At 42.6% G+C, this 13,486-nt stretch overlaps 1 protein-coding gene across 4 annotated transcripts in view; it reads right to left on the reverse strand.

Annotated features, from left to right (window-relative positions):
* LOC100253058 (protein TRANSPARENT TESTA 9) overlaps positions 1–13,486 on the reverse strand; it is a 50,556-nt gene that overhangs the window by 11,836 nt on the left and 25,234 nt on the right. The gene's annotated exons all lie outside the window — the stretch shown is intronic.

Genomic DNA, 13,486 nt, shown 5'->3' on the forward strand with positions numbered 1-13,486 from the left:
AAAGAAAGAAATGAAGAAAGACAAAGAAGGTAAAAGAGGGAAAATTGAAAGAGCCTTCTAAGCCTCATAATCATAGAGAAGAGGGTTAAGGCACCGCTTAATCACAAGACAAGGACTCATGATGCAAAGATTAAGAGTGCGTTTGGCAGTGATTGTAGGAAGTGTTTCTAACATTTTTAATACTTGAAGGATGAATAGTTCCAAGTGTTATAAAGGCTAGAAACACTTCCTAAAATCACTACCAAACGCACTCTAAGAAAAAAAGAAAAAGAAAAAGAAGAGGAAGAAAACAAAATAGCAAGCAAAGGAGGAGAAAACTTCTCCTAACTGACATGGTAATATATTTGAACCCAGAATTTATTTCATTAAACCATTAAAATCCTCCAAAAAAGATATATAGGCCCATATCAAAATAAGATTCATCACAACTTCACCAAGAAAATGCAGTTATATTTGTCAAAAAGCCACATTGCCAACAAAATAAAAGAGCAAAGGTTAAGCAACAAATATGTCAGGACATGTAGAATAGTAGAAACAGAACTGTGGCAAAAGAAAAAATATAATTTTTAGAATAAACTTTAAGTGAATTTTATAGAAGAAAAAAATATTTAAAATAAATTTAATTCAATTTTGATGAGCTGATTGATCAAATGAAATTTGACTCCCAATGAGGAGGAAAAAAATATTGGTCTAGAGAAATGCATGGAGTTTTGAAAAGAATTTGTCATTGTAGCTAAGTTCTTCGTAACCTAGGAATGTTAATGCAAGAGCCATGAAAAGGTCAAGCTGACCAAGAGACACTAGCTGGCATAGAGTAGCAAGCATAATTCAATCCTGTGACTTCTTTTCTCTTGTTTTAGTTCAGTTTTTTTCAGCCTGATTTTAGTTTTGTAAGCTATTACCAAGCTTCTAGTTAATAAAGTAGACATGTGACTATAATGCAACTTCTATGCAACTTCTATGATTTTAGTTTTGTAATACAAGGCAAGGATCTTAAGCTGCTAGAGCTATAAAATAAATACCTTTTGACCTTACGAATGAGTTGTAATCAGTTTTTACTCTATTTTCATAAATCTGATTCCAGGAGGGTATTCTAAGGACCTTCAAAACCCTAGAATATAATAAGTTCCAATCATGGTCTTAGTGCTATCTTTTGCTCTATTCAGTTTTCTTTCCCTTGTTTTCAGCCAGAACTCAGACAGGTTTAAGTTTGCACATACTGCAACAAGCTGCCACCAGATTTGAAGCTTTTCCCCATCACATATGTCTACCAAATTAAATGTGGGTGGTCCATCTCAAGGTTTGCTTCAACAATTCTGTAAAAGTGGAGCATACTAACCACTTAAAAGGTAAATTTGGAAATGAATCAGCTGTAGGATTTGATTGCTGCACGATCAAGACAAGCCATGAAGCCTCAAGGCAGCATAGATGAGATGAGGACACTAAGGCAGGTGAGTCACAAAGCTAGGAAAAACAAGAATGGCTGTATAAAGGAGAGCCTTAAAGTAGCAGCTATGAGTGGAATTATTGGTGGAAACTTGGGTTAATGACCAAAAAAGGCCAGAATCATTTTGGCAAAACATGTAAAAGAGTATAGAGAAATTACTTGAAAATTAAAATCAGTTAAAATAAATAAAAAAATAAAAAATAGTTCACAATAACAAAAATGATGGACCACACGAACTGCATCCATAAATCTGTCCAAATATTTTTCAGAATATGGGACTTGAATAGGCATGGCATAAATAATGTGGGAACTTGTGCATACTAACAGAAAGATGAGTTACAAATTGATAAACAGAGTTAAATTATGTCAATTTTTTTTTTTTTTTGATAGGTAAAGAAAAATTTCATATAAAAAGAGACGCCAAAAAAATGACTCAAGGTATACAATACCTATACACCCACCGCCAAAAAGGCCAAAAAGGCCAAAAAACAACCTTAATTAGAGCTCAATCAATCAATAAAATTAACTATAGTTAGAGGGCAATCAACTATAAACAACTTAGCCTCTGACCAAATAGAAAGAACAAAAGACTATTTCAGTCTCTGGATTGACAACACATCATCCTTGAAGGCCAATCTATTTATTGCCTTCCAAACCGTCCAAAAAATGTAAAGAGGAGCAGCTCTCCACACCTTCTTGTGCTTTTTGCCCACAAAAGAACCATGTCAGCTAAGGAGAGTCTCTCTAACTGAAGAAGGCAGCACCAAGACACCCCAAATAAAGTAAAGAGTAAATCCCATAAAGCCCTTGTTTTTTAACAATATAGAAGAAGATGGTTAATGGTCTCCTCTTTCTCAAGACGTATAAAACATCTATTTGCCAAGGCCCATCCTCTTTTCTGAACAATATCCAGGGTTAAGGCTTTGCCCCACGTAGCCTCCCACGCAAAGAAACTAATCTTGGGCTACACACACACATTCCAAATGCAGCTAGAAGGAAACAAAGAAGGACAGCCCGCTTCTAGGGCAAAGTAGAGAGACTTGATCAAGAACTTTCCACTCTTTGTTTCAATCCAAGACACCATATCATCCACATCTCCAAGCACTCTCTTCCCATGTAACCGCTCCAAGAATCTTTCCGCCTCCTCTACCTCCCAATCATTGAAGGCTCTTGAAAAACAAGGGTTCCAACCCCCCTAGCCCCCCTCAGCCAAGGAGTCCCAAATATCTGCTACCCACTCTTCCTTATCAATAGACAAAGCAAACAAGGAAGGAAAAGACACACACAAAAGGGAATCCCCGCACCATCTATCCCTCCAAAATCTCACCCTCTGCCCATTACCTACAACGAATAAAATCTTGGCGCCCACCAACTCCCAGTCCATCCTTATTCCTTTCCACAACCCCACACCATGCGCCTCTCTCACTTCTCGAGAGCACCAACCCCATCTATCTTCCCCATACTTCCCTCTAATCACTTGATTCCACAAGGTCTCTCTCTCATTTGCGAAACGCCAATTCCATTTAGAAAGAAGAGCCTTATTGAGAATGGAAAGACATTTGACCCCCAAACCCCCTTTCTTCTTACTTAAGCACACGAACTCCCATCTTACTAAATGAGGCTTTCGCTCCAAATTACCACCACCCCAAAGGAAATCCCTTTGAATTTGCTCTAGTCTCCATCTAACTGAGCTTAGTAAGCACAACAATGACATAAGATAAATAGGTAAATTCCACAAAGTGCTTCGAATTAGAGTCGCCCTCCCTCCCTTGGATAAATATTGTCTCTTCCACATAGCCAACCTTCTACGGAAACGCTCTTCCACTCCATCCCACACTGTCACTGACTTAAACGGAGCACCCAAGGGAAAACCCAAATAAGTGGACGGGAGACTACCCACTCTACAACCAAAGTCCAAAGCAAGATCATCAATATTCTCTACCCTCCCTGCTGGAATGAGTTCACTTTTTTCCAAGTTTATTCTCAACCCCGACACGGCCTCAAACCACATAAGTAACCAACTAAGGTAAGTCAAATGGTCTTGAGAAGCTTTGCAGAACACCAAGGTATCATCAGCAAACAACAAATGGGAGATTAGAACCCCTTCTTCACTCCTACCCTTCACCCTACAACCCGACATAAAACTTCCATCCACAACCCTTTTAAGAAAAGAGCTAAAAACCTCCATGGCAATCACAAATAGATAAAGCGAAAGAGGATCGCTCTGCCTCAATTCCCTTGAGCTTTGAAAGAAACCCGTAGAGGTTCCATTAACCAACACAGAGAAGCTTGCAATGGATATGCACCACTTGATCCACCCAATCCATTTCTCCCCAAAACCCATTTTTTGCATAACTGTGAGAAGAAAATACCAGTCCACATTGTTGTATGCCTTCTCTATGTCAAGTTTGCACAAAATGCCATTCTCATTATTCTTGAGGACCGAATCAGTGGCTTCATTAGCTATCAGCACTGCATCTAGGATTTGTCTACCTTCCACAAAAGCCCCTTGAGCCTTAGAGACCACCTTTCCAACCACCTTTTTTAGCCTATTGGCTAATACCTTGGCCAGCCACTTGTACAAACTTCCCAACAAACTTATAGGCCTAAAATCCCCTAAATCTTCAGCCCCCGCTTTTTTTAGGATTAAGACCATAAAAGTTGCATTTAGAATTTTAACAAATTTGTCATGTTCATAGAATTCCCTGAAGAAACTCATAACATCAACCTTCACAAAGTCCCAAGCAAACTACCAACAAGCCATAGAGAAGCCATCAGGCCCCGGAGCTTTATCCCCACTACATCCCAACAGCGCATCAAACACCTCCTCTTCCGTGAATCGCACCTCCAAAGCACAAGCATCCATATGCTCCAGAGTCTCACACTGCAGCCCGGAAACAGGAGGACGCTAGTCCCTCGGGTTGGACAGCAAAGACCTAAAAGCATTGACTATCCCTTCCTTGATTCCATTCTCCTCCGTAAGCCGAACACCATCAATACTAACATATAATACAAAAATTTTAGATGGAATAATAATAGTTTATTTCTAATAGGCAAAAAAGGTGCCTAACAAAATGGGGCCACAACCCATGTACATCAGGAATCTATAAAGAGCCCAAAGGGGAACAAATTACAATCTTCAAACCAAAAACATGGACTTAGATCAATAAAATCCAACAAAGACAAAGATTCCACATCCAACAACTTCCTATGGACTCTCGAAAGTGGTGAAGCCTTTTATTTAATAATTATCACTCATATAAGATAGAAGATCTAGAAAGACTTATGCTCTCTCTATCCCGTTTGCATTTATCTCCATCCACTCTAGATGCGAGAGCTTGGTCTTTATCTTCTTCAGATTTATTTACAATAGTCTTTCTTTATAACCTTGTCTACTCATTCTGACCAAGTTCCTTTCTTCCCTACTAATTTTGTTTGAAAATCTCAAGTCCCTCTTAAGTTTAAGTCCTTTACTTGGTTAGTTGCACACAAGAAAGTGAACACCAATGACATGCTACAGCTAAGAAGAGCCTACAAAGCCCTCAATCCTGATATTTGTATGTTGTGTATGGAGCATGGAGAATCGATCGATCATCTTTTTTTGCATTGCTCTTTGACTATGGGGCTGTGACATAGATTATTGGGACTGGCTAAGCTAGACTAGGTTTCTCCTAAGAGTATTTGTGATAAGATGACCATTGCATTGGGAAACTCTGGTAGAGGATTAGTACTGTGGCAAAATGTTTATATGACTTTGATTTGGGTCGTGGGGCATGAAAGAAATGCCAAAAATTTTTAAGACAAGGCAAGGACTTTAGAGGCTCTTTGGCATACTATTCATTTTCTTGCTTCCTTTTGGGCATCTTGCACCACAACTTTCAAGGGCATTCCCCTTAATGTGATCCAACTTGATTAGGTGTTGTTGGTGTGTAGGTCCAAAGGTGTGGCTAGTGAGGAGAGGTTGTTTCATGAAATTGCCTCACGGAGTATGGGTTTTTTTAGCATTTTAGAGATGTCATTTGTTTAGTCCTTTGTTTTTGGGAGGATTTCTCATCCTTCCTTTGTACCTTTTAATCCTTATTTAATATATTGCCTTGTTGTTTCTCATTAAAAATAAAAAAAATAAAAAATAAAAAATGAAAAAAGAATATCATCAGTAGTTTATGGAAGTTTGATAGTTATTATTTATTTTTTTGATAAGCGAGAGCAGAATATATATTAAAGAAGGCCGAAAGGCCGCACCGCATACAGGAAGTATACAAAGTAGCCACAAGGCCAAAAAAACAAAAACAGGAACACCTCACTAACCCTTAGGGGACCGCTACCCACTCCAAGAAGTCTAAAAGTGAAGAGGACTCCTCTCCCCTATACAACTTAGCCCAACTCCACAGACTACATACAAAAGAGTTCTTAAGAGTCTGAATAGCCAAAGAACCCCCTCTAAAAGCTAACCTATTTCTTTCCTTCCACACCGTCCAAAAAATACATAACGGAATGGACTTCCATATCTTCTTCCTTTTTTTACCCACAAAAGGGCCCCGCCAACAGAACAACGCCTCTTTGACCTTCTCTGGAAACACCCACTGAACTCCAAATAAGGCAAAGGCGATTTCCCATAGGGCCCTAACCACTGTACAGTGTAAAAGAATGTGATTTACATTTTCCTCTTCACAACCACACAAAAAACAACGATTTGGAAGCTGCCACCCACGCTTTTGCAGCCTATCCAACGTGAGGATTTTTTTCCAAGTAGCCTCCCACGCAAAAAAAGCCACTTTGGTTGGGACCTTGTCCACCCAAATATTTTTTCCCGGAAAGACGAGAGGATTAAGGGCTGCTAGCAGATTGTAAGCCACCCGAATCCAAAAACTGGCAGAATCCCCTCCTTTCCAAAGCACTGAGTCCTCCTCTGGGGTTACCCTAATGTCCCTTAGCAAGAAGAGCAAGTCTTCTATTAACACCAGCTCCCAATCGTTAGAATCTCTAGCCAATCTGAGATTCCACCCTCCTTGGCCGAGCCTTGGATCCCACACATCATTCACCAATTCGTTACTGCACACTGCCAAGGCAAAAATCTGGGGAAACGCTTGGGACAGCGCTTCGTTGCCGCACCAATGATCAGTCCAGAACATAACCTTAGTCCCCCTTCCCACCTTGAACTTCATGTTATTCCAACACCAGCTCATCTCCTTCCAAACTCCCACTCCAAAGCGCCCCCGAACTTCCTTAGATTTCCAACCACAACCCTCTAACCCATGCTTCACCCCGATCACCTTCTTCCACAAGACGTCCTTTTCAACGACAAATCTCCAAATCCACTTGCCCAATAAGGCCTTGTTCAGTAACCCCATCCTCCTAATACCAAGACCCTCCTTCTCCTTTTGAGTACACACCACCTTCCAATTAATTAAATGGATTTTCCTACCCGTGCTTCCCCCTCCCCAAAGAAAATCTCTTTGTAATTTCTCAAGCCTTTTAACCACTGACTTAGGCATTCTAAAGATGGACATTTGATAGATGGGAATGCTGGCCAAGGTACTCTTAATAAGGGTGATTCTCCCGCCCTTAGACAAGTATTGTCTTTTCCAAAGGGCAAGTCTTCTCCTCATTCTTTCCTCCACCCCGTCCCACGTGGACAAGGCCTTGTGCCGGGCCCCAAGGGGCAGCCCCAAATATTTAACCGGAAAGCTTCCAATTCTGCAGCCTAATTCCACCGCCATTTCCTCAATATTATCAATCTCCCCAACTGGAATAAGCTCACTCTTGGCCAGATTGATCCTAAGCCCAGAAACCGCCTCAAACCACGCAAAAATCCATCCAAGATGAGTTAATTGGTCCTTACTAGCCTCGCAGAAGATAATAGTGTCGTCTGCAAAGAGCAGATGAGACACCATAATCTCCGCATCCCCTCTACCTCTTAGCCTACAACCAGAGATGAAGTTCCCCTGCACTGCCCGCCTAATGAGTGCACTCAGCACTTCCATGCCCAAGATAAAAAGATAAGGAGAAATTGGGTCTCCTTGACGCAGGCCCTTAGAACTGGAGAAGAAGCCTTCTGGTACCCCGTTAATAAGGACAGAAAATTTTGTCGTTGAAAAACACCACCACATCCATTCCATCCAACGCGACCCAAAGCCCATCTTTTTCAAGACCTTCATAAGGAAGCTCCAACTGATGCTGTAGTAGGCTTTCTCAATATCCAATTTACACACCAGCCCCTTCTCTTTCCTCTTCTGCCAATAGTCAACCACCTCATTAGCTATAAGAGAGGCGTCTAGAATTTGTCTCCCCCTCACAAACGCGTTCTGATCAGCCGAAACCACCTTATCTAACACCATTTTCAGCCTATTGGCCAACACTTTGGCCATAAGCTTGTACAGCCCCCCTAGCAGGCTGATAGGTCGAAACTCCCCTAGATCCTTAGCCCCACCTTTTTTTGGAATGATGACCAAGAATGTAGAATTCAAACTTTTGGCAAAAGACTTCTGATCGTAAAATTCCTTGAACAGCTCTACTACCTCCTCCTTAACGAATTCCCAACAAGCTTACCAAAAGGCCACGGTAAACCCATCCGGGCCTGGGGCCTTATGGCCGTTCATATCTATCAAAGCAGAGAATATTTCTTCTTCAGTAAAGGGGACCTCCAAAGCTTCAGCTTCACTAAGGTCAAGACTTTTAAGTTGCAGACCCTCTAAGTCGACTCTCCACCCTGGGTCTTCCCTTAGCTAGTGCTGAAAGGCCTTCACAATCCCCTCCCTCACCTCCTGCTCCTCAACCAATTCCACCCCATTTATTTTAATTATGTCCAAAAAGTTATTTCTCCAATGGGCACTAGCCATCTTGTGAAAAAACCCTGTATTCTTATCCCCTTCTCTAAGCCACAACTCCCTAGACACTTGTCTCCAATGGGCTTCTTCCAAAAGAACCCACTTTTTGAAGTTCTCCTTAGCTTCATTTTTCAAATCTGTTTCTCTTTCTGAGAGGTCCTTGCCACTTTCCACCCTGTCCCAAAATTCAATTTGCTGAAGGGCTGAGCTTTTGTTCACTTCCACTCTACCAAAAACATCCCTGTTCCACACTTTAATTTTCTCCTTCATCTCCTTCATTTTAGCAGCCATTCTAAAACTAGCCCTTCCTCCTCTTGCCCCTCCCTGCCACCATTCCCGAAGGAGCTCCTTAAACCCATCCACCTTGAGCCACATGTTTTCAAACCTGAACGGAGAGGGTCCCCGACTCATCCCGCCCCCCTTCAACAATATGGGGAAGTGGTCAGAGGTAGGCCTAGGAAGCCTACACTGAACAGCCCCCCTGAAAATATATAGCCAACACTGGGTAACCAAGAAGCGATCCAATCTAGCCCAAGTCCGGTTGCTCCTGCCCCCGCTCCAAGAAAACACACCCCCCTGCAAAGGAAGGTCAATGAGAGCTAGATCATCCACCACCTGAGCAAACCTACGCATTGCTCCATTAAGGCTACCCTGCCTACTCCTATCCCTTTGAGATAAAGTGACATTAAAGTCCCCTCCTAAACACCAAGGCTCGTCCCATATTCCCCTTATCGCTCCTAACTCCTTCCACAAAGCCTCCCTCTCCTTCCTGTTACACGGCCCATAAACTCTAGTAAAGATCCAAACCATTCCATCTTCAACATTCTTCAACCTACACGATATAGAAAAATTACCCACCTCCATCTCCAACAGCTCCAAAGATCTCTTATCCCAACAAACCAAAATACCACCCGTTGAGCCTTGGGCTCCCATAGCTCCCCAATCGAGAAACCTCCTAGAACCCAGACTCCTCACCACCCCCTTTGTCATAGTCTGAATTTTCGTCTCCTGTATACAAACTAAATCCGCCCTTTGGCTCCTGATCATGGCCTTGATCACTTTCCTTTTGGAGCTATCATTAGCTCCCCAAACATTCCAACTCACCAACCTTAACTTCATAAGACAGCTGGAGACTGGCCCCCTCTTCCTTGCACAATACCTTTCTGCTTCCTCCCCCCTTCATAATTGATGGAACATTCAAGTCTCTTCAGTTCCCTCTCAAATTTCGAATTTTCTAAAAGAGATTCGCTGTGCACTTTTTCCCTTCTTTTTCTGATTTTGACCATGAAATCCAAAATATCCTTCTCTAATCCCACTGTTGAAAACCCCAAGAACTGACTGAACTTTGCCAACTCACTCTCCTCCCAGCTGGCCTCCCTCCAATCCCTGAATTCAGGAACCGACTCACCAGCAAGACAGAGTTCCTTTCCACTGGTTCCCATCGTGCCATTATTATCTTCCAATAGCTCCCAGCGATTCACAGTCTTCAGCGCTGAAGACATCCTTCCAATCATCCTCCGGTCCAGAAATTCCCTCTGGGATGCGTCCAAAACCACCCCAGAACAGTCGTAATACTCCCCCGATGGAGTCCGACCAGAAAAAGAAGAAGGGGGAGAAGGAGAAACACACACCAACGGCCCAAAGAAGTTAGAGGCATTCCCATACCTCAAGGCTTCCTCCATTAGAGCGTCATCTGTCATCGAGTTCTCCTCCAAGCTTTGCTTCTCAGTCGAAGGCCTCCACAGTCCATCCATCACCAATAGAGACGACCAGGACTGGTCAAGGCCCCCCGCAGAGCTTGGGCCTGACCCATTTAAGGGACGGGCCCCCCTCAGATGGGCGTCGTCCAAGTTAAAGTCCAGAGACGAGGCCAGGCCTCGAACCCCCAGCCCAGCCCCTCCGATCAGCTTCTTCGAGGCCGGCCCAAAATCAAGTGTCAGCCCAAGATGAGACAGCCTAGACTCGCGAGGAGAGGTCGTGGGCGGGAAGAGCCCAAAGGCATCAGAAGGCCCAAGGGCCCACTGCGGCGTCAGCCCACACAATTCGTGGGGCCTATCCAACACCAAGCCCGAGCTCGGATCCGCAGCCGGACCCGACCCAGAGGACTGCCCCCTCGTCCCATAGTCAAACTGCAGCAGGACCTCAAGACTTGGACCACCTACCAACCCCCTCACGCGTCCACCTGCGCGTGCAGTGACTTCACCCCCAACCTCGCCTTCTAAGACAAGCTTGTTTTTGCCCTTTCTTTCCCTTGCCATTCTCACAGCAGGTCTGATTTCCCACCAAAGAGTAAGCTCGTAGCAAAACTCTTCGGTCCAAACTTCCACTACGTTGGGGGGCCTCTCCTCGTTGAGCTTCACCAAGATCCTTGCCCACTGCAAATCTTCCAACGTCTCCGTCTGAGAGTCGATATCGAGGAACCCCCCACAAGCATCCCCTATTCTCCTCAGAATATCCCGCTCCCATAGTGAGACTGGCAGTCCCACGATACGCACCCAAGCCTCGCTCCTCTTTTCCCCCTCCAGCAGACACCCCCTCTTAGGCCTCCATTTTTCCAGACTGAGAGGAGACCCCGCGCACGAGAAACCCCCAACTTTTAGGGCTTTCTCTACTTCAGCCAAAACCTCAAATTCTAATAGGACTTTGCCCCTTTCCAGCTTCACTATTCCTAAATTACCCTTCAAACTCCAAAATTTCGCCAAGTTTGTCCCCCAACCTCTCAGGTCGTCCCCTTTCCCAAAGCTAGGGTTCCAGCTCCCCTCCAAGCAGTGAGCCAGCTTCTCCATATTCCGGCTCAACTCCTTCTTGCATAGTTCCACCCTCACCACTGCGGTCTCTCTTCCTTTTGACTGCTTCGCTACTTCCGCATAGGTTTTCCCCATTGATGACCTCAGCAACATCGCGCCCTTTTTTTGTAAGCTCTCTTCTCTGACATAACACCCCAAGCAGCGTAGCATCTCCGCCATTAACACCCAGCCACTCTTGTCTCCTCTGCCCTTCGGGATGTAAATGCTAAACCTTTTATTTTCCAAATCTGTAACCCCTAACCGTATGAACAGCCCCCCCCCCCCTTATTTTGATCCCGCACCATAAGGTAGGACCTCCCACTATCCTTCCACTTCCTTTCCCAAGTTCCAGATCCTGCGTTCTCAGTACAAGACTCCAGACCATCAATGAAGCACCCAATGCTATTCGGTCCCAACCTGATCCACGAGGAGACTCCTTCTTTCCTTTCTACAATCGAGGCTTGTACCTTGCCTTTCTGCTCCCTCACCTCTACATCAAACCATTTCGACTCCACTCCAAAACTTCCCTTTTTGGCCCTGCTCCTAACCCCCACGAAACCGTCGCCTTCTGCATCTACTCTTGTTTTGCCCTCTAGCCCTTCTGGAGCTCGCCGCTCACCTCGCTCCCTTCCATCGCTCTCACCCTCGCTCTCGCTCTCTCGCTCATCTTTGCCCAAACCCAATATCTTCTATAGTTATTATTTACAATTCAAAGTATCCTATTAAGTCATATTATCTCTTATGATTAAAACTAAACATAAACAATAAAATAAGACAATTTCATCAAAAATCAAATAACATATATTAAATTTTATGATAAACAAAAAACTTCAAATATATTAAGATAATGAAAAATGTATCAGAATAATGATTGTGTAAAAAACACAAATAAAAAAAAAAACAAAATAAGCATGAATCTTAAACAAACTTTATAAACTATATTGAAATCTTAATATATATATATATACAAAATATCAAGAGAGAAGAAGAAGAAGAAGAAGAAGAAGAAGAATCAAACTTAATTTATTTTAAAAAGTTCAACATGTTTTACTTTAGCTCTCATCCACTTCAATCAAATCAAGCAAGCATAATTACATTTTTTATCCAAGGATATATAAAAATACAAAGAAATTCTCATTGAACAATTCCCCTTTACTACTGTTCCACACTTGTATTGATTCACATTGACCATTTCCTTTGAGGATCCCTTTCTTTGTATGTTCTTCATTCTATCTAAATCCTTCATTTCTCACTAGAAAGGATTAGAAAAATAATGGTTCTACATGTTTGATTATAGAAAAGTTCTGAATATAGGAGAGAAACCAACCAAGCCTGGCTACCTCTGGATTGTTTGGCAATGTCAACTACAGTTCTCTATGGTAGAAACTCACTAGAATGTAATAATTTAGTCTCCTGCCATTGGATGAAGAAAAAGAATCGGTTCAGCAAAGTTTCAGTAAATTCAATTCCCTGACTGAATCTTAGTAGAAATAGTTTCCCTTGATTACTCTTTTGAAAGGGTAGAGAAAAGGAAACTTATCTTTATATTTAATAGAAAAAGGAAAAAGAAGAATAAAAAAGAACTTTAAATTTTGAGTGTTCTTTAGGTAGCAGCTTTGGATTGGTGGAGTGATCAAAGAACATCGTGGCACTACATTGAGGGGGCTTTTTCCTAGCCTGTTGGATAGGAATTAGCTTTTGTGAAAAAGGATCTTAGCCCCTTTGGAGGGCTTGTTCCATGCTAACGACACGAGCCTCTCTAATCTCTTAGTGGAGGGAGATTCAACCATCGTTATCTCATAGACGTCCAACGAGGATTCATTTCAATTATCAATTCATTTCAATGATTTTGTTCTATCAATTCATTTCAATGATTTTGTTCTAAGAATAATAATAATAATGATAATAATAGAGTTTTTTGGAATTATACCTAGTTTTGTCTCCTAGGTCAATTGTGCATTATATGCACTTATCTCTTGGAGTAGGTTACACTTTTCTCATTTTTTATCCAGTTTTGTATATTTTGGAAAGAGTTCTCACCATTCATCCCACCTATCAATTCATTTCACTCTTGTCATTTTTTATCAAGTTTTGTAAATTTTGGAAAGAGTTCCCATCGTTCATCCCACTTATCAATTCATTTCAATGATTTTGTTCTTACTTATCAATTCATTTCAATGTGCGTGTCCTGGGACTGCCAGTCTCGCTTTGGGAGCGGGATATCCTGAGGAGAATAGGGGATGCCTGCGGGGGTTTCATCGATATCGACTCCCAGATGGAGACGTTGGAAGACTTGCAGTGGGCAAGGATCTTGGTGAAGCTCAGTCAGGAGAGGCTCCCCAATGTAGTGGAAGTTCGGACCGAGGAGTTCTGCTATGAGCTTCCTCTTTGGTGGGAAATCAGACCTGCTGTGAGAATGGCAAGGG

This window comes from Vitis vinifera, chromosome 11 (assembly GCF_030704535.1).
Source record: "Vitis vinifera cultivar Pinot Noir 40024 chromosome 11, ASM3070453v1".
NCBI classification, from domain to species: domain Eukaryota; kingdom Viridiplantae; phylum Streptophyta; class Magnoliopsida; order Vitales; family Vitaceae; genus Vitis; species Vitis vinifera.